This window comes from Pinus tabuliformis, chromosome 8, assembly GCF_031772625.1.
Source record: "Pinus tabuliformis cultivar Carrire ecotype Pingquan chromosome 8, CPIR1, whole genome shotgun sequence".
Classification (NCBI taxonomy): Eukaryota; Viridiplantae; Streptophyta; class Pinopsida; order Pinales; family Pinaceae; genus Pinus; species Pinus tabuliformis.
The window spans coordinates 73,173,265-73,193,997 of NC_142294.1; the positions used below are offsets into that span (position 1 = coordinate 73,173,265).

General features: G+C 37.7%; 1 non-coding gene across 1 annotated transcript; it reads left to right on the forward strand.

Annotated features, from left to right (window-relative positions):
- Nucleotides 1–14,659: 14,659 nt before the first annotated feature.
- On the forward strand, nucleotides 14,660–14,784 carry LOC149234215 (U6atac minor spliceosomal RNA). The gene has a single exon (XR_016246925.1). It is a non-coding gene; the product is annotated as a U6atac minor spliceosomal RNA (small nuclear RNA).
- Nucleotides 14,785–20,733: the final 5,949 nt, after the last annotated feature.

Sequence of the window (20,733 nt, forward strand, 5' to 3'; positions counted from 1 at the left end):
CCATAGGGAACTATGCTTGGATTCATTTTCATGTTTACACAAGCTTGAAATGAAAAATTATGCTTGGATTCAGTTTCATTTTTACACAAGCTGGGTTCATTTTTACACAAGCTTGAACCATGAAAAAACTATACATGAGATTTGTTTACATTCCCCCAGTGTGATGACTCGATTCTAGGTGCATGCCCCCCAAGCTTCATTACATTCACCTAAGTATAATACTCATGGCTATCAGGTGGATGCAATGAAGGTTCATTTACGAGATCAAGTGAAAGACTCGACTAGGATTTTACAATATATAATCAAAGACTTGAATCAGAACTTTGCTCCAGGGGACCTTGTTTCATTTTTTAATGAGCTTGACATAAGACAAGGAACTATGCTCAAATTCCTTGTTTCAATTTTTAACGATCTTGACACAAGACAAGGAACTATGCTTAGGGACCTGTTTCATTTTTTAATGAGGTTAATGAGCTTGACACAAGACAAGGAAATATGCTCATATTATTTGTTTCATTTTTAACGAGGTTGACACAAGACTAGGAACTATCCTCATGATTCCCTGATCACGACCCATAATAGGTCATGAATTCCAAGAGGTTCCCATTAGATGGGAGAACAATGCTTTGGAAGGGATAAGTAGCAAGGAATCCATTAGAGAGATTTGATTCCAATGCCCCCAGTACATAATGCACAACATCACGGAATTGATCGTCAATTGATGTAGGCATGGAACGACTTGCCACATAATTGACCTGTGGTGGGGAAGATACCATTAGGACAAATGGACCATTTAGGGAATATGGTTTATTGGAAGCCATATTTGGACCGGGAAATGAAAGTTGGTCAACGGTGACAATACTGCCTTCATGCGGGAAACACATCACTCGAAATAGTGTTGAAACAATAGCTCCCATGTCATAAACATAGTCGTGCCCAAGAAGTAAATTGTAATCTAAAGGGCTCGGGACTACCATCATATTGAGATAAACAATGTTTCCTCCCAAAGTAATAGGAGATTAAGGAAGGATCCCTAATGGTTGATTGGTTCCTCTATTAAAAGCTAATAGATTTTGGGCAACAGGTACAAGTGGTTCCTCTATACTCACAGATGCACCTTCATCTATAATAGTGCCAGATAAAATCATATTATAAACTTGTACTATGATCTGGAAAGGTACATAATAAGGAAGACGACATCCTGCCAGTCGATTCCAATCAAAGGAAGTGACCAGACTACTTGGAGGGGGTACCGTAAGAACGGGAGAATTACCCCCTTGAGTTACGAGAACAGGAGGATTTTCCTCTTGTCTTGATGGAACAGGAGGGTTGCCTCCAAGCTCATTGGAATCTGAAGAAATGAAAAGAACCTGAGTGGTATCATACTCACTCTCTATGAGAAAGGTATGATTAATTGAAGGTGAAATCGGGTCAACTGTTTCCTCGACCTGTGATTGGTCAGGTATAGACTCATGGGACTCACATTTAGAGAGAGTGCGTTTGACCGATGGTTGATTTGGGTAAGTCGCTTCATCAACGAGTGAAGGATTAAGGGAGAGTCTCTTATAACCCGATGGAAGGTGCTGCGGAGAAGCAGGATGGTTATCCAACACTTTTTGGGCTTCATCCAGATAGGGACAAAGGTGAATGGGGTGATTCCCTTTGCATAACCTACAGGGAAACTTAACTTTACCCTTCTTTCCATGAACTTTACTACCACTAGTTGATGGTGTGTCACCAGCATGATCTCTAGAAGTTGATGACACATGATGATGTGAACAAGAAGACCATTCTTCTAAGATCTGAGGAATACCAGAACAATTTCGAAGAAGATGGTCTCCCGTACAAATTTTGCAAGGATATCGAAGTTTGTGAGGCTTATTGGACGATTTCTCATCAGAAGTTGCATTCGAAGCAATGGTTGCTTGGTTGCCCCCTGCTGAATTTTCTTCTTCTTATTATCCACCTGGTTACTAGTGTTAATACTTTCACTAGGCGAAGAGGAAGAAGGGGAGGAAGAAACAACCAACGAAGAAGGTAAAGGGTCAACTTTAGGATCAATTAGAGGTTGATTTTGTCTAGGTGGAGTACTTGATTGCGGAGAAATCACGACATTTTGAACCAAGGAGGTTGAAAACAACCATACTGGCAAGCCAATGGTAAATCCCGGAAGGGATAATGTAGCCATATATGGAGCACCAATATTTCCGAAAGGAGGAAAAGGACTAGGATTCCCATCAAAAGGAATTCCTTGATCGGTGGACTCCGGAGTTGTTGCCATATGTCTCAACCTAAGATCAACTAAGGAGTGACGTGGAGGATGTTATCCGCGGTCAATTAATTTTATTTTAATCAAAATAACATAACAAAACAAAATAGGGATAATCTAGGCAAAATGATTACCAAGTAATTGTGAGCAACAATATATTGCTTCAGTAAACCAAGGACTTAACATGCGTGCATGCAATCTCCCCGAATGTTGTGTTCAGTGTATCACAGTGTACAAGGCGGCTGACTTGATTACCTAAAGATGGATAGCAACCTAATGTAGTCCTCCCATATATACCCGAAAGTATGTGGAGGTCCAATCTGTGTTAGCACTGTCTAATGCGAAACCGCACAGTGAGAGCATTCCTTTATACTTTTTGTACTATAACACTTCCATATATACCCGAAGGTACGTGGATGAGCTATGATATAATTACGTATGTGGAATGAGGTATCACACTCAGAATGTATCGCAGACAATTAGCGACAATTGCTATGTTTAATGACTTCGGAACACGTCTCTAGCCTAGAACCTCTAAATTTTATGCATTAAGTTACAATGCTCCATTAGGTTAATTGAGATAACTTTTAAGTTGATCTTGTTTAAGAGTTTGTCTTTCAGGTTCACCGTGTGATGTTTTTGAAATTCCTAGAATGCAACTATGATGAGAAACATTCTTTTCATTTGATTTGAACAATGAAAACCTTAACTAAAAGGGATAGAGAAATCAGAATCTTTAAACAAAGAGCATAGAGCACATCTAATGCAACTTTCCCTATATTATTCCTACAAGCACACACAAACCTCTAAATGCATTATGCATGTTTTTCTTTTAATTCCTTTAATGTTTAGATAAACATACGGAAACTAAATGCACAAATGATCAATCAATGCTTTTCACAAGAAACGAAGACTCTACGACAGTTTCTTTTTCAAAGAAATGAAGACTTTACGACACTTTTTTTCAGAAAAGACCTATCGATTGTAATATAACTTTGACAATGAATTGATAATGATAAAGAAATCACTTAAGAAACGCTAAACAATCAAGGCCAAAGTAGGGCTAGGAGAAGAAATACAAACTGATTTCAGAACCATAGAAAACATTGATCTTTCAACAAACAACATTAGAAGCAAATTTGGAAAAAACCAAGCTAAAGATGGGTTTTTTAGCCTAACAGGGATTAGCGCAGGCCAGATTGGGAGATAGTGCATTGCAGTGCACTATCTCTAAGCTAAGGTTGCTCTGCAGCGCATTGTGTCAAGACCAACACTTCGCTGGTGCTAGAGAGTCCAATCAGAAGACATTCAAGCGCACGTTTTTGACCAAAAACACTTCAAAATGACTAAAAAGAGATCAATGAAGTCAAGTAAAGTCTACTAGGATGTAATATTATGAAGATAAACTACCATGAACGATAGTTGATCCCCTGTATGGTCACCAATGTTTTATATGGAATTTGTATCTACAGATAAACACATTTCCCCTAAGTCGGTAGCTACACTTAGAACAACAGAAAGGAAGTGGTTTAACCTTTTCCTATAGTATATAGATGAGATGAAGGAACATACTTGTAATCTTTCATTTCCTTGATCTCCTTTGAATTGCTTCCATTGCTCCCAGTTGAACTAAATCCGCTCAACTGGTACCTGTCAACAGAAACAAAAAATGACAACGATCAAAGCATACATGATCTATCTACTATAAACCAATGGAATTGACAACATTGAAACACATAATCATCATATATATGAAAAAGAATATGAGAAAAGGAATAAACAACTTTATTATTGTAGAAGGAAGAGTTACACCCAATGTGGTTCGATCCCGTGTCACTCATCCAACTTCAGTCCAACCCTCGTCACACCAAAAGCACACCAATCCAGCAGCATAACATTACTTGACATGAACTCAAATCTCAAACCAACAGTATTTCTCTACAATCTTCAAATTTCAGCCCCCTGATCACTATGATGAGTGGTCTATTTATAGGGAAATACAGGTGGTTATGTCATAAATTGGGCATTGAATGGCTTTCCAAAATTGGAGTTAGTTTCCATGGAGAAAGGGATGAGAGGATAGAGGGATAATTTATCTATAGCCTATCCAAATTCGACCTCATAGGATGAGATAAGGGCTAGGCATCCTTCTAGAATGCTCTAGAATAAGAGAATATTCCCATAATCCAATGTGAATTTCGCTCATTGTCACCCAGCACACATCAAAGAGGGCCTAAGTGCACTACAGTACAGGCCTGAACGGGCCTACCTTCTCTGCAACATAGTTACCCCAGAACAAGACTGTGCTGGTGTCTCAAGGAGGCATCTCAGCAGGGTTTCAAGCTAGGAAACTTTCATGGATGGAAGCATTCAATTTGATGACTTGTCTAGGGCATGTAACAACTGAATTAGGGTTTGATGAGCCCTAATTGTATTGATTTGAATGTCGGGAGTGATGTGCCCAAATAGACATGTTTATGTAAAGATGAGTCGGCTTTGAGATTCACCCATGGTTCGTGGACAATGGGATTTTATAAATAGGCGTGTCTTAGAGAGTCTAAGGCAGATCATGTATGTAATGGGTCAATAGAAGATAACACAGAGAGGTGAGTCAGATAGGAGAGAATGGCTCTATAGCTGAGTGCGCAGAGGCCTAGACAGAGTCTGCAGTTGAGTGCACGGACCTTTGCAGCTGAGTTCGTAGGGTAGTTTTGATTCTATAACACCATATTGAAGATCAATAAAAGAATATTACCGAAGAAATATTGTGTGTATTTTCTTATTCCTGTCTACCTTTTTCTTATGATATATGATGTGGATGGATAATATGTTTATGAAATATTGATCTAATGATGCACGATTCTATTGAATAATTGTTAGATGATGTACACAAGCATGTTTATGTAATTCCTTGAAGACTTTTATGAATGATCTAATGTTTATTAATAACCCGAGCTTATCTATGCAAGCCCTAGTCTAGAGTTGTTCTCTGATGCGCGTAAGTACATAAACATACTGTTAAGGATTTGCAAAGACCGATTGTGGACATTCGCGAAGGTTTGAAGTACGTTTAGTAGAGTTGCAGTACCGAGCCCTAGGGGCTTGTAGATCTGCGCGAAGGCATATTTAGAGCACTAAAAGACATCATACTCGTCTCTGGATGTGGAAACTTAGTTCTTGCATCCCCTCATACTGCTTCGGGTGAGGCTGCAGCTTGCGCTACGTGGGTTGTTGCCAAAAGGGCTAGTAGTGTAGGGATTTGTTGGTTGGCGCAACTAACTTTGAACCTAGGTTAGGACCTGTTGGGTTGTGTTATATTCTTTCCACGTAGTTAATAGGGGGTTTGAAGGGCACCCGTAACCCCACTTTATGGGGTCCGGGGCACCGCCCCAGAAAATTTTGGTTTTGGACCATATGTTAGGTTGGGCAGACCCACCTATGGTTTTGTGCATGATTTTCGCACATGTTTTTTGGACGCGATGGTTTTCGGTCCATGGTATTGGACGCGATGGTTTTGTGGTCCATGGTATTGGATGCTTCGGCATGTATAAATATGTATTGTAACATTGAAAGGGACATAATGAAAATTCAAGCTGGTAGTCCCGGTTTTGGGATCCAGGGAAAAATCTCTGTGCATATGTGTTTTATGGGTTATGCTCTCGCATTATTTATTTTCTTTGTTTAAGAATTCGTATGCAGGTAATTTCTGTACAGGGTTAAAACCTACATTTGGTATCAGAGCAATTTTGGCTTCAAGGGGACGCCTTTGTTGCTGAGGGGTTTCGCTCGGGCCTGTGGTAGACCCTGTTCAGTGGGAGATCTACGAGATCGATTCTGGTGGTGAAAGAAGATGGTGAGCAGTGGAAAGATAGAGATTGAGAAGTTCAATGGTCAGAATTTTGAGTTGTGGAAACTCAAGATGGAGGATCTGTTGGTGGATAAAGATCAGTGGATCGCGGTAGATCCGGGTACTAAACCAGTGGGAGTGATCGATGAAGAATGGAAGAAGTTGGATCGGAAGGCAAAGAGCACAATACGATTGTGTGTCTCGGATTCAGTATTGCTGAATGTATCAGGGGAAGCTACGGCAAAGGCTTTGTGGGTCAAGTTAGGGACTTTGTAGCAATCTAAGTCTCTGGTGAATAAACTGTTCCTGCAGAAAAAGCTGTATAACCTGAGGATGAAAGATGGAGACTCGGTGACAGAGCATCTGAATGCGTTTAATACTGTGGTAAGTCAGTTGATTTATATTAAAATTTCAGATGAAGATAAGTGCATCAGTCTGTTGTGTTCTCTACCAGATTCGTGGGATAGTCTGGTTATTGCAATAGGTAGCAATGCAACTGCTTTGCAGTTTGATGAAATAGTCTCAGCCTTGCTGACGGAGGAGATGAGACGGAAAAATATGGACAACCAAAATGGTGATGCCTTGTCTGTACGAGGACGGTCCCAGAACAGAAACAAAAATAAGTCATTGAGTGGGAGATCTAAATCTAGAGGAGATCTAAATCTCCAGGAAAACCTACAAAGGTGGTGTGCTGGAAATGCGGAAAGGAAGGGCACTTCAGAAGGGATTGTAAATCTAAAGCTCCTGATAAAGGAAAGGGATCTGATGATGCTCCTTCTGCAGAGGCGAAAACCACCTCAGATGAAGGTGGGGATGTGTACTTGGCTTCTTCAAGTACACATGTAGATCATGAGGCATGGTTGATTGACTCAAGTGCATCCTTTCACTTCACTCCCCATAGAGAGTGGTTCTGCGAGTATGAGAAATACGATGGTGGTGATGTCTTCTTAGGAGATGATAGGAAGGCTAGAATCATTGGTCGGGGAAAAGTAAAGTTGAAGTTGCAAGGTGGAAGGGTTAGAACACTTCCGGGTGTTCTACATATTCTTGCATTGGCCAGAAATCTGATTTCTGTAAGCAAGTTGGATGATGCAGGTGTAAAGACGGTGTTCGAGAAAGATACCTGCAAGATGGTTCGAGGAGCACTGCTATTAATGCGGGGAGTTCGGATTGGAACTCTGTACAAGCTGCAAGGTAGCATTGTTGTTGATGGGTGCAATAGTTCTATGGTTCCTAAAAATGGAGTAGAGAATCTAGTGGTCTCTGGAGAGAAGACCATGTTGTGACATCAAAGGCTTGGACATATTGGAGAGAAGGGCCTTCGAATACTTCATGGTAAAGGTATGGTAGAAGGTATGAATAATAGCTCTCTGGATTTTGATTTCTGTGAAAATTGTGTATATGGGAAGCAAAATCGGGTGAGTTTCCCCTCTGGTGGTAAGAGGACGAAACAGATATTAGAGCTTGTGCACAGTGATGTGTTTGGACCTGTGAAGGTTCCATCACTGGGTAAGTCTGTGTACTATGTATCATTCATAGATGACTTCTCAAGGAATACATGGATATATTTTCTTAAGAAGAAATCTGAAGTCTTTGACAGGTTTAAAGAATTTAAGGCTCTGGTGGAAAATCAGACAGAGAAGAAGATAAAGGTGCTGAGGACAGATAATGGTGGAGAATTTTGCAGCAAGGAATTTGAAGAATTTTGTAAGAAGTGTGGTATAGCACGGCAGAAGACTACTCCATATACACCTCAGCAAAATGGAGTCGCAGAAAGAATGAACAAGATGTTGATGGAAAGGGCAAGAAGCATGCTCAGTGGTGCCGGGTTAGGACATGAATTCTAGGCAGAGGCAGTGGATACTGCATGTTACCTGATCAATAGATCACCTTCATTAGCATTGGAGGATAAGACTCCACAAGAAGTATGGACTGGTAAGAAACCCTCTCTTTCACATCTAAGGGTATTTGGATGTGATGCATATGTACATGTTCCAAAGGAGAAATGAACCAAGTTGGATAGTAAATCTTAAAAGTGCATCTTTATTGGATATAAGGATGGTTTAAAGGGTTATAAGCTTTGGAACCCAGTCACACGGAAGGTTGTGTACAGCCGAGATGTGTTGTTCAGAGAGGTAAAAGATGTTATTCAACATGAAGTCCAACCAAAGGAACCTGAGAAGATAGAGTTTGAGCCAAAGGAGGAAGAATCAGACTTTGCAGCAGAGGAGGAATCAGAAGATGAACAGCCACAAACTCCAACTGTGAGAAGATCAGTTCGAGAAAGAAGGCAGCCCGAAAGGTATAGTCCATCTGCTTTCAGTTCAAATTTTGCTTTGTCTGTTACTGATAATGATCCCAGAACTGTGAAGGAAGCAGTGGATTCAGAGGATGGAAAACTCTGGAAAGAGGCCATGGTCGATGAAATGGCATCTTTGCACAAAAATGAGGCTTGGGATCTGGTGGAGTTGCCGGCTGGAAGGAAACCCATTGGCAGCAAATGGGTGTTCAAGAAGAAGACAAATGCAGAAGGAAAGGTGGAGAAATACAAAGCTCGGTTGGTAGCAAAAGGTTATTCCCAGGTGCCGGGAATTGATTTTGGTGATATTTTTTCTCCTGTTGCCAAGGTAACTTCTATTAGATTACTTTTATCTGTTGCTGCTACTTTTGATTTTGAGGTAGAACAGATGGATGTGAAGACAACATTTCTTCACGGGGATTTGGAAGAGGAAATCTACATGAAGCAACCTGAAGGCTTTGCGGTGAAGGGTAAGAAAGAACTGGTATGCAAGTTAAAGAAGTCTCTGTATGGGTTAAAACAGTCACCAAGGATGTGGTATCAGAAATTTGATACATTTATACGGGGACTTGGCTTCACCAGAAGCAAAGCAGATCATTGTGTGTATTTTAAATTAATTGGTGACCGTATTATTTATCTGGTCTTGTATGTGGATGATATGTTGCTGGTTGGAAATGACAAAGAAATTATCCAGGATTTGAAGACCCAATTGTCCTCCAAATTCGACATGAAAGATCTTGGTGCTGCAAACTATATTTTGGGCATGGAAATTAAAAGAGATCGGTCAAAGAGGAAGCTCTGGTTAAACCAGAGGAAGTATGTCGAGACAATACTCCAGAGGTTTAATATGCAGGATAATAAACCGGTGAAGGTTCCTATTCCTGTAGGTGTGAGTTTATCTGCTGAACAGTGTCCCAAGACACAAGAAGAGGAAGAGACATGTCCCGTGTTCCATATGCAAGTGCAGTGGGTAGCCTGATGTATGCAATGGTCTATACTAGACCAGACATTGCACATGCAGTGGGAGTATTGAGCAGGTTTATGTCAAAACCTGGGAAGGAGCACTGGACAACAGTGAAGCGGGTTTTCAGGTATTTGCGTGGCACTAGTGATTATGGTTTGTGCTACCAAGGAAGACCAGGATTGGACAGAGTGTTGGATATTCATGGCTTTGTTGATGCAGACTGGGCTGGAGATCTGGATCAGAGAAGATCTACAAGTGGTTATGTGTTTAACCTATTTGGAGGTGCAGTCAGTTGGATGAGTAAGAAACAATCTGTAGTGGCACTATCAACTACAGAGGCAGAATACATGGCAGCCACTCATGCAAGCAAGGAAGCAGTTTGGTTGCAGAGATTGTGTTCAAGTATGGGGTTAGTACAGGGAGCTATAAGAATAGACTGTGACAGCCAAAGTGCAATTTTCTTGGCAAAGAACCCTGCTTATCATTCAAAGACAAAGCACATTGATGTTCAGTATCACTTTGTGAGGGATATGATAGAAGACAGAAAGGTGTTGCTGGTAAAGGTGGACACTTTGAAGAATACTGCAGATGCATTGACAAAATCTGTGAGCTCTGAGAAGTTCTCTTGGTGTACAGAAGCAATGGGAATCTCAGGGCTGAAAAAATGACTAAGCTCTCCTGTGGCCCCCTGTGGAAAGAAAACAACAAGTGGGAGATTGTTGGGTTGTGTTATATTCTTTCCACGTAGTTAATAGGGGGTTTGAAGGGCACCCGTAACCCCACTTTATGGGGTCCGGGGCACCGCCCCGGAAAATTTTGGTTTTGGACCATATGTTAGGTTGGGCAGACCCACCTATGGTTTTGTGCATGATTTTCGCACATGTTTTTTGGACGCGATGGTTTTCGGTCCATGGTATTGGACGCGATGGTTTTTTGGTCCATGGTATTGGATGCTTCGGCATGTATAAATATGTATTGTAACATTGAAAGGGACATAATGAAAAATCAAGTTGGTAGTCCCGGTTTTGGGATCCAGGGAAAAATCTCTATGCATATGTGTTTTATGGGTTATGCTCTCGCATTGTTTATTTTCTTTGTTTAAGAATTCGTATGCAGGTAATTTCTGTACAGGGTTAAAACCTACAGGACCCCCTAAGCCAACATTGATGAATGCATGGAGTCAATCATCGAAGAAAAAATAATGAATTATAATTCGAAAATGAAGGAAGGAATATTTTTAGAAACCTCATATAGCTACGCTCCAATGTTATTTAGAATTGAGGGGATTCTGGCATGAAAATATGTTAATATTTCTATCACTCCCGTCGAAAATAAAAATTATATAAACCCTAAAATCACAAACCAATTGGTGATTCCTGAATCAAATATAATTTAAAAATTAGATGATTGGGACACAAAACAATATGCATGAATTGGTGGTCTCTCATACTCATGTAATTCTCTCTTATTCAAATAATTTAATAATACATTTAAATACATGAGCAAGTGGTCTTAAGATAGTGCGTCCATCTTAAACTCACTTGGTTGAGACAATTTCTCAACTTACACACTAATTTAGGAGAGCTAGTTGGAGTGAATCTCTCATCCAAAACTAGACCCCTTAGTTTGAGGAATTCTCATTATTTTTATTTTTTAATTTAATAATTGGATTTATTTTTTATTTTTAGGAGAGTGAGGCTAACACTATTTTCTTAATTTTCCATTGTTTTCCTTCATTTTCCTCCTCACATGAAACCAATGACCTTTCACCTTCTTTTTCTCCTAATTTCCATTATTTTCATAAACAAAATGTCAATTAATGCCTCTTTCCTTTTCAAATCCTTTTCCAATTTCCTTAGCCATAACAAACCAAATGAACACCCACCCTAGGATGTCTTTGCCCAACATTCAACTTGGAATAAGTGTCTCATAACCATGGTTATTATTTTTCCTTTATTAACTTTTATTACATGGAATTTTCACCAGGGTTGTTACATTTATGTTGGACACTTTTTTGACATCTGGAGGGCCACTCAAAGGGACATTGAATAAACACATTTTTGTCACCTAAGTAAGGAATTTTGATCCTTCAAGATCAACTAGTATGGAACTGTTTCCATTTTTATCACCATGAATTGATGGAGAGCATGTTATGTTGGAATATGTCTATAAGTCTACACAAAATTTGAGAAACATAATGCATTTCATTGCAAAAAAATCACGTCAAAGGAATTACGTGTTGGCCTATACATTCCCACACAATTAAGTAAAATGACCCAAAAATTGTAGTGTATTTAACTACAAATATTCAAAGTGATCACATAGAATATAGTGCAAAATCCAAGAACACAAGAGAAAAGAGGGATAAACCTTCAAAAACATTTCTTTTAATAATAAAAAATGGAGAGTTATGTTTACTTGTAAATAGGTTTTCTTACAATACCATGGCTTATCAATATACATGCCAAAAAACCATAATTCATTTTACAATTTAAATATTTTATAGATATTTTATTTTAATTTAATTTGTAACATTTTTTAAGTAAATCTAAAATAAAAAAATATATACATTTTTTCTTTTATCTAAACCCTCTACCTTCACTACCACTATTTTTTTTGCTTAGATATTCATATAGATTAAATGAAAGTTTTAATAAAATGAGAAAGGAGAATATTTTAATATATAGAGATGTGAAATTTATATAATATTAGCCCATATCCATCTTAATCAAATCTCTTTTCACTCCAAAAAAAGGTTTGCACTTGAAGAGATTTGATCATCTCGACACGTAGATCGAAGTTAAAATGGACCTATGCTAGTATAAATATGCAAACAACTTTACAACTTACCTAATTTCTTATGCTTTGGCTAAAGTATCGTGTAAATGATCATTGTGCCTAGGCTAGACTGGAGTTGTCTTTGAGTGTGACTTAGTGGAGTTTCTGGTGTATTTATAGATAGAACCAGAAAAATTTGTGGTGAAATCTTGATTTGTGTTGTTTAAACTGGTTTTTTGATGGCATATATGGATTCAACAGTCTCAAAAACTCTTGGGGCACTTTGATTGTGCAGAGTTCACCCATTAATGTATAATGATGATGAACTTGTCATTAAAAAAATATAAATAAAACCTTGTTCCTTGATATGCCAACCATACTTAAACATGTTATTATTATCCAATTTTAAGGTCAGGGCCAAGCCAGACACCAAATTGGTGTATGAGATCCCACGAAATTATGTAAATACCTAAGATTAATAACAACTTCACCAATATAAAAATTTAATTGGGAAACCAAAATGTCATGCAACACAGGTATGCTTAATATAAAAGTATTATGATATTTTCAAATAAGAAATGAAAATTAAATCCTAAAGAAAGCCTAGGTATGCTTGAGTATAAAAGTATTGCAATATTTTCAAATAGAAAATGAAAATTAAATCCTAACTAAATTTGAGAGTGCATTTTCAAATATGAAATGCAATTACATCTAAACTAAATTCCAGGTAGCATCAAAGTGTATAAGAATGTTGGTAATAACACCCTTCTGAGAAAAAGCTAAATTTTGCCTTGGAATTTAACGAGTTGCAAATTTGCTTAAAAACAATGGAAATTCAAGTAAAATTTTAACAAAATTTTGTTTAAAAATCTATGTTATAACTGTGAAAATTCAAGATTTTAAATGCCCAAAATCTTTTGATAATGATGAATCTATTTCTACTGTAAAAGAAAATATTCAACCACTCGTACCATCTATTTTTTTAAGAAAAAATAACCATATATCCAAACTTCTTTTTCCTTTTTAATCCAAAACACCAATAAAGAATATATAAATAGACCAATTCCCGTGTGACACATTTTATCACAAAATAAAGGAAATATAGTTTTTAAAACCACTGGGGCCCAGCTGCGATATCACCTTAGATTCTTGTAATCGTGCATATAAATAGTTTGAAAGCCATATTGTCCATTATAAGATTAGGGTCAAATGGAGGGCTAAAATATCTATCCGGAATTGAAGCGGTGAATTTTTTCATTCATTTATTTATTTTAGTTAATGTTGGAGATTTCAGGTTGGCTATGGATTTCCTGTCGGCTGTATTTATATTTGGTCAAAACTCTGGTTTTTTTTTTTTTTGGGGTCTGATCTCATCTTTGGCAGTCGGGACAGACGATGCAAAGATTCTTTTGGATTGTTGTCAGTGTTTAGAGGTTTAGTTGGAGTTGTTTTTTTGGGTTTTGTTGAGTTTTTTTAATTGAGCATGTTTGATGGAAATATTTTTTATTCAATAATGAATAACTGTTTTTTTTTTTATATATTTATTTTTGATGTTTTCTTATTTTAATGGGAAAATGGTTATGTCGTTTTTTAAAGAATATATATATATATATATGAATGATGTTTTTTTATTTTAATAAGAAAACGGCTAAATTTTGGCCATAGTTGTCTTATTCGTAATTAGCCTAGTAATCATAAATTATTATTATTAAAATTCGTAAACAAATGAGTATATTTTATTAGTTTAATATAAATTATATTGTTTAATTTTGAAAAAATAAATATTTATTTTTCAATATAAATAAAAAAATACAATTTTATATATATATATATATATAAAATATTAAAATATAATTTAAATTTCTTTATACACGATAATATTATTTATATAATTTGAATTTCTTTTATACAATATAATATTATGTGATAACTATTTCACAATTTTTTTATATGATATTTATCTTACTAATTTAACTTAGTATATTCATTATTTAAATTTTTAATTTCAAAATTGTTAAATTTTGAATAATTGTTAATTATTTGTTATGCATAATAAACTTTAGAAATCACGAAGGTATAAATTGCCTTCGTAATTGGTTTCATTTGTTGTAACACGAAAATGCGGTAATAGCTAAGTAAAGCCAAAGGAAATTCCTTTGTTTGCAGTTGAGTGACCTCCCATTGGAAGACAAATTCCTTCCTCAACCTGATACTTTTTAGACTATAAAAATACATTTATAAAGAGCACAGTGGTCCCACATCAAGCCCAGAAAATAAAATTTGGAGGACGTGCGTAGCCAATCGATTGATGGAATAAAAGACGTTATGAGACACACGTCTGAGAAAGCGAAGGTATTCTTCTTCTTCCTCCAGACGTAGGACTACGCTAATGACGATGATGGCACGCATGGCTGTGGCAATGAAACTACATATTTATCCCACATTGCCACCGTCTTAATTATTCTTATTGCATATATTATTTTTGAACAACAGTAAATTAGCATGCTTGTAAAACGGAGAGATGGTTGGCATTTTAATTTGACAAGCACTGGAATAGCTTTCGGACTTTCTTATCACACGCCGTTAAGACTCGGTGGATGGTACCACAAGTTTTTCGACCCTTTTTTGCTTTTAACACTGTTAAAAATGTTTTTCGACCCATTTTGCTTTTAACCCTTTTTTGCTTTTAACACTGTTAAAATGTTTTTCGACCCATTTTGCTTTTAACACTGTTAAAAATATGATGAGCTAGAAGAGTTGTCATCTCTGGATCATCTGACATCTTTGTTTATGTTGAACGTCTATGAATGTATTAAACTCAAGACCATACAAGGGAAACATTTGACATCTTTGTTTATGTTGAACGTTTTTGAATGTAGTAAACCCAAGACCATACAAGGGTTGGAACACCTCACAAAGCTTAGAATCCTATATGTTTATGACCTCGTTGAGATAGAAGAGTTACTAGTTTTGAAAAATTTGTGGTGTTTGGAGGTTTATGCATGTTCCAAGTTCAAGTGCATATAAGATTTGGAGCAGCTCACATAGCTTCAAGAATTATTTATTGGAGAATGCCATAAGATAGAATCTTTGTGAGGCGTGGAACATTTAATGTCCTTGGAAAGACTTAATGTAAGGTATTGTCCTAAATTGCAGTGGCGCGAGACAGTACTTGTGCAGTTGCGCCAACGATTGAAGGAACGATTCAAAGATTAAAAGAGAGCAAAATCAAGAGGTTGTGGTTGGAGCAAGAGAGTGTGACGGTGATAGACAAAAACAAAGAAAATCAAGACCATGGTAAATTAAGTCGATGGTGTTAAGTTCTCTTTACGGCTTCTAACGACCGCCGATAATTTGGAAATAATCTGCCAGTTATTTCCTTCAATTAGGAAACTAACTGCAGTTATTTCCTTCAATTACGGAAACCAACTGCAGTTAATTAATTTCTTGTTGGGAGCTCCTGGAGTGGTCTATTACTCCTTCTGCAGTTCTCTACCATATTCTGTGGAACACTTGACACACAGGGAACAGATGCTTGATGGAAGCTTGGCTATAAATACTTCTGTTTGGTCCCCAAGCTCACTAACTCAATCCCCTTCAGTCTTACACCATCAAGTTAGAGTGAGTAGAGCTTGGAAGTGCCACATGGATGAGAGATTTTGGGTGAATTTTTATCTATGCTGTTGTTGCTGCTCCTCATTGTTCGATTCCTGCTGCATCCTGCTTGGCGTATTTTTCTTAGGCGTGATCTTTGATGCTGTTCGATTTTGGGCAGCTTGCTTGCAGTTTGTTTTTCAGACACCACCTTCGCTGATGTTCATTTTTCATGCATCGCCTTTACGGGTGTTTCCTTTTCGAGGAATCCTTTTGTTATTCTCTTTTCAATAACCTTGTTTGGTTTTCTATTTCCACTGTCATGCACATGCTTTGGCTTTGGCGTTCGAGTCTTTACCGAACTACTAGGTCTTGATTTTCCATATTCGAGCAGCAGAAGGAATTTATTTTACAGTTGTGTACAAAATACATTGGAGTGTGAGTAGCATCAATGGCCGGAGGTATGATTTCTTGGGCATTCAAGTTTTAGATTCTTTTACGTGTTTATTCCGCATTATAGAATTGTTATTATGCTTCCATTAGCTTACATTTGGTATCAGAGTCATTTTTATCTCTGCCTTGATGTTTATAGACATGTTTGGCTAAATGTTATTTTCAAGAATTTTCTGAATTAAGGCATTTATTTGGAAATATGTCTAATTTTTGCTCAATTTTTATGTTTATAATATTTATTTGGTTTAATTATATGCAATTTAGATAATTGTTGTGCAAATTTATTAACTATGTTCATATTTAATTTGCATGAATTGATTATTTCTACTCTAAATTAAAACATGTTATTTTGGATGAGTATACGAGACCCATTGTTGAATGTTATACATGAATATTATAGTTTATTTCATGCTAATTTTTATGCATAAAAAAAATAATGTCTAGTGATCCATATAATTCTTAATTGATTAGAGAATAGCCACAACATCTCTAATTAAATAATATTATATATTATGATTGATTAGGATCACATAAAGAATATTTAGACATTAATTGTAATTAATTATACTAAATATAATAAATTTTATCCCACAAGAATTTTTATTATATTTATATAATTAATTATGATAGAATATCAAATTATTCATAACTTACCCATAGGGATTATGAATTAATAGTTTTATCATAAAGTTCAAATCTAAGATAGAATTTATATCAAATTATAATCATAATATACCCTTTAGAATTATGAATTAAGTGAATAATTTGATAAATTCTATCATAAAGAATAATAAAATCTGCTTGAATTGAAAATTTAGTCCACAGACAATTTTTATGTCATTAGATTCAATTTTAAGCATGATTTACATTAGTAAAGCATGAAATTTTATCTAGACCTCAATTTTAACACAAGCATGTGATCTTTAATTTTATGCAGTTGTACAACCTGTAAATTTCTCTGATATTCGTTGTGATATCCCTAAACTTAAGGGAGATAACTATAAGATCTGGAAGAAAAGAGTTTTTCATTTGGGGTGGATGGACATAGACTATGCCATTAGGAAAGATGAACCACCGGCACTCACTAATACCAACACTGCAGCATACATCACGCTTTATGAACGATGGGAGCAATCTAATTGCCCAAGCATGATGTTCATTAAGACTAAAATTTCAGCTGGTATTCGTGGTTCCGTTGATCAGCATGAAAATGTTCGAGACTTGCTAAAAGCCATTGATGATCAATTCGTCACTTCAGACAAGGCACTAGCAAGCACCCTAATCATGAAGTTCTCATCCCTAAGGCTCATCAATGTGAAAGGTGTACATGAGCACATCATACAAATGAGGGACACTGTGGCTCAATTGAAGAAACTCGAGGTTGAAATATCGAAGTCCTTCCTGGTGCACTATATCTTGAACACCCTTTCGCACCAATACGGACCCTTCAAAATCTCATACAACACACATGAGGATAAATAGTCAATTAATGAACTCATGACCATGTGTGTTCAAGAGGAAGGGAGACTGGTGATGGAATTGGGATAAAGTGCAATGCTAGCAACGCGAGTGATGAGCCCCAAAAATGGGTAACTTATTGGGCTCATTTTGCCTATTGTTCTCCATTAATCCACCATTCTTCATAGTTTATGTATGTTTTTGAAGTATGTTTATTTTAATTGAATGAATGAGAATAGTCACTTGACCATGAAGGCTAATACGTGTTTGTTGTATATTTTTGGACAACTTTTGGACCAAGGTCAAGCATTTATGGGCCATTTGATAGCCAAATATAAGGGGACAAGGCTGAGGATTCATAGGAAGGGTGTCTCCTGCACTAAATGGCCCCTTCCTCGAGTTCTCCACCATCATCTCGGAGTTCAGCAGCCCACCAAAGTTTATTTCCAAGGGCAGCTGAGCAGCTTTTGTAAAGTGGTTGAGTACTCGCAGTTTTGAGCAGCGAAGCCCCTTGAATTAAGGAGGACTGCTGGAGGTCTTCGTATTGCATAAGTAGGAAGGCTTCCAGCCTTCGTAGTTTACTTGTTGAACATTTGTATTTCGCACTATAGTGCTGCTTTGTTTCTCAACCCATTTTGGAGCTTCTGCTGTTACACATTTTGGACATGGTTGTTTTTGTAGAAATTTTGAATAATGAACACTTATTCACAGAGATTATCCCGATTATACACTATTGTGGAATACATGCACAATACATAACCTCCTATATGTTGATCATCAATTTAGCAGCATTAAAAACAATGAAACATCAATCGCATGCGCACATTAACACAGTATGTAACCCAGGGAAAGCATACAGCTGAAAACCCCACACTATCTATATATTAATGATTGAGAACATGTAACAATACATAGTACAATACTCCTCACAAGTACTCAATACTATCTCCACCTGTTACACACAAAACTAGCTCAGATTCGAACAAGTCATAGGTTCAAATCTCCTCCGCTGCTTTGCCTGCCTCCACTGCACAATGCTTGGTGAAAATCACGTGAGCACAAGCTACAATTGCCTTGATATTGGCCCACACTGTGCAATCCTCATTGGCATTACTCAATCCATGCATGTGCAAAATCTCACGCACAACTGATAGTCACAACTCACCCTTTCACTTACCTCTAACACCTGTCTTTGTTGAACTGTCCATGCACTGAGTTAACTGATGTATTCTTTAGTTGCTTTATGAGTTAATAATTAGTGAATTAACAATCAATTCACACAACTCATCACTAGTGTATTCTTTAGTTAGACTAAATACAACTAGTTCAACTAAGTCAAACTGAACACAACTCCATCAACTCCACATCCAACTCCACAGAACTCACATGCATGAGTTATAACTGAAGTCCTCCATGCAATAGCTCAACTAACACAAAAGAAACCACGTGATTCCTTCTGTCAGCTGCATGTGCCACATCCGTAGCTCGAACTGAAGTGCTCCAAGAGAATAAGATAATGTTTAGAGTCCAAATATTACTAAGGGCTAATAATATTTGACTGTTTCTATTTTTAGCCTGGCAGTATAAAAATAGACTCTAATCACTCCGCTGTGAACCAAAAATAGAAGTCCATCTATTTTTACCAACATGACCAATCATCCACAAATAGCATCTTGCAACTCATAGACCATGATCCATATGTCTAAAAATAGACATAGTCTAAAAATAGACTTTGCGCCAAAAATAGCCTACGGGCCCACTTAGTGAAGGCGACTCCTTTCCACTAAGATCTATCATCTTGTTGCATTTTCAACGCTCCCTATCAACAAGATATGGATTATCTGCAACCCCTATCCTGCAACTCTAGAATGTTATGCATTTGCCCGATCCACTTGCTCCAACAACACTTGGAACAAAAACACTCCCAACTAACCACTCTGTTGGGCTAGGAACATACTCTGATGCTGAAGATCTACCTGCTGCTGACAAGTGATCCCTCTCTGACATCTGCGCTACTGCAACATCTCCATGCATCTCGCACCATTACACACTTCTCTGTGGCACCTAACACTGTGCAAAACACGTGTGCCTCTCGCATTGCTACAGCCTACTAGCTATGCGCTGTCCTGGGATTCCCTACACTGTCGCTCTCTCTGCCGCTCCATCCGCATCTATCTCTACCCAATCAGTCAGTTCCTGCTACTCCACATCGGGGCTCTCGTAGCAAGGTCTCATCCAAGAGGTTGGGTACCTCAAGGATCCTGCCCCTCCTCCTTGGGATGATCAATCCACATCACCCCACCTCCTACTTGGAGGTATAGCTGCATGCGATCCCTTAGCCCACCTGGATCGAAGTTTCCCCCTACTGGAGGTCTCTACATGAGTAGATGTCTCTACTCGATCTCCTCTCAGCTTCCCTTGTTGTGGCTGCTCCACAACCTCCTGAAGCTACTGCACCAATCGTGGCTCCTCCACAATCGTCTAAGACTTCTTCTGGCTCTACATGTTGAGAGGTAATATACGCTCCCTCTCAACCACCAAGTCTCCATTAGTTGCCTTGCTGCTCAAGGCTTTGCATGCATCTACATGCAACTGATAAAGGTTCCTGACTTGAACCCCTATCTTCCGGGTTTCTCCAGTTGTCTTGCTGTGCAGGAAAGCCTTTCCCTCACTGAAGACAACATCATATCCCTTGTCTTCTAACATCGCCACAGAGATAAGATTCTTCTTCAATCCTGGAACATGCATCACTTCCTTCAATCTGAAGGGTTTACCAGACTCCCTCTCAAAGGAAATGGTATCGATACCGGTCGCACTGTATCTACCATCATTGCCCATCTCGATGTGCAATCCAAGATTTTTCTCCTCCAGATCAGAAAACAAATCTCGATCTCTTGTCATGTGAAAAGACGCACCACTGTCCAAGAACCACATCGATCCCATCACACCTGAAACCAAGCATGCGATCAATGAAAAATGAAGCTCAAACTGCGAGGCTAGAGCCTCTCCTGCTGCAGATCCAACAGCTTGCTTGTTTTTCTTCTTCTGCGAACAATCTGTGGCATCTCCAT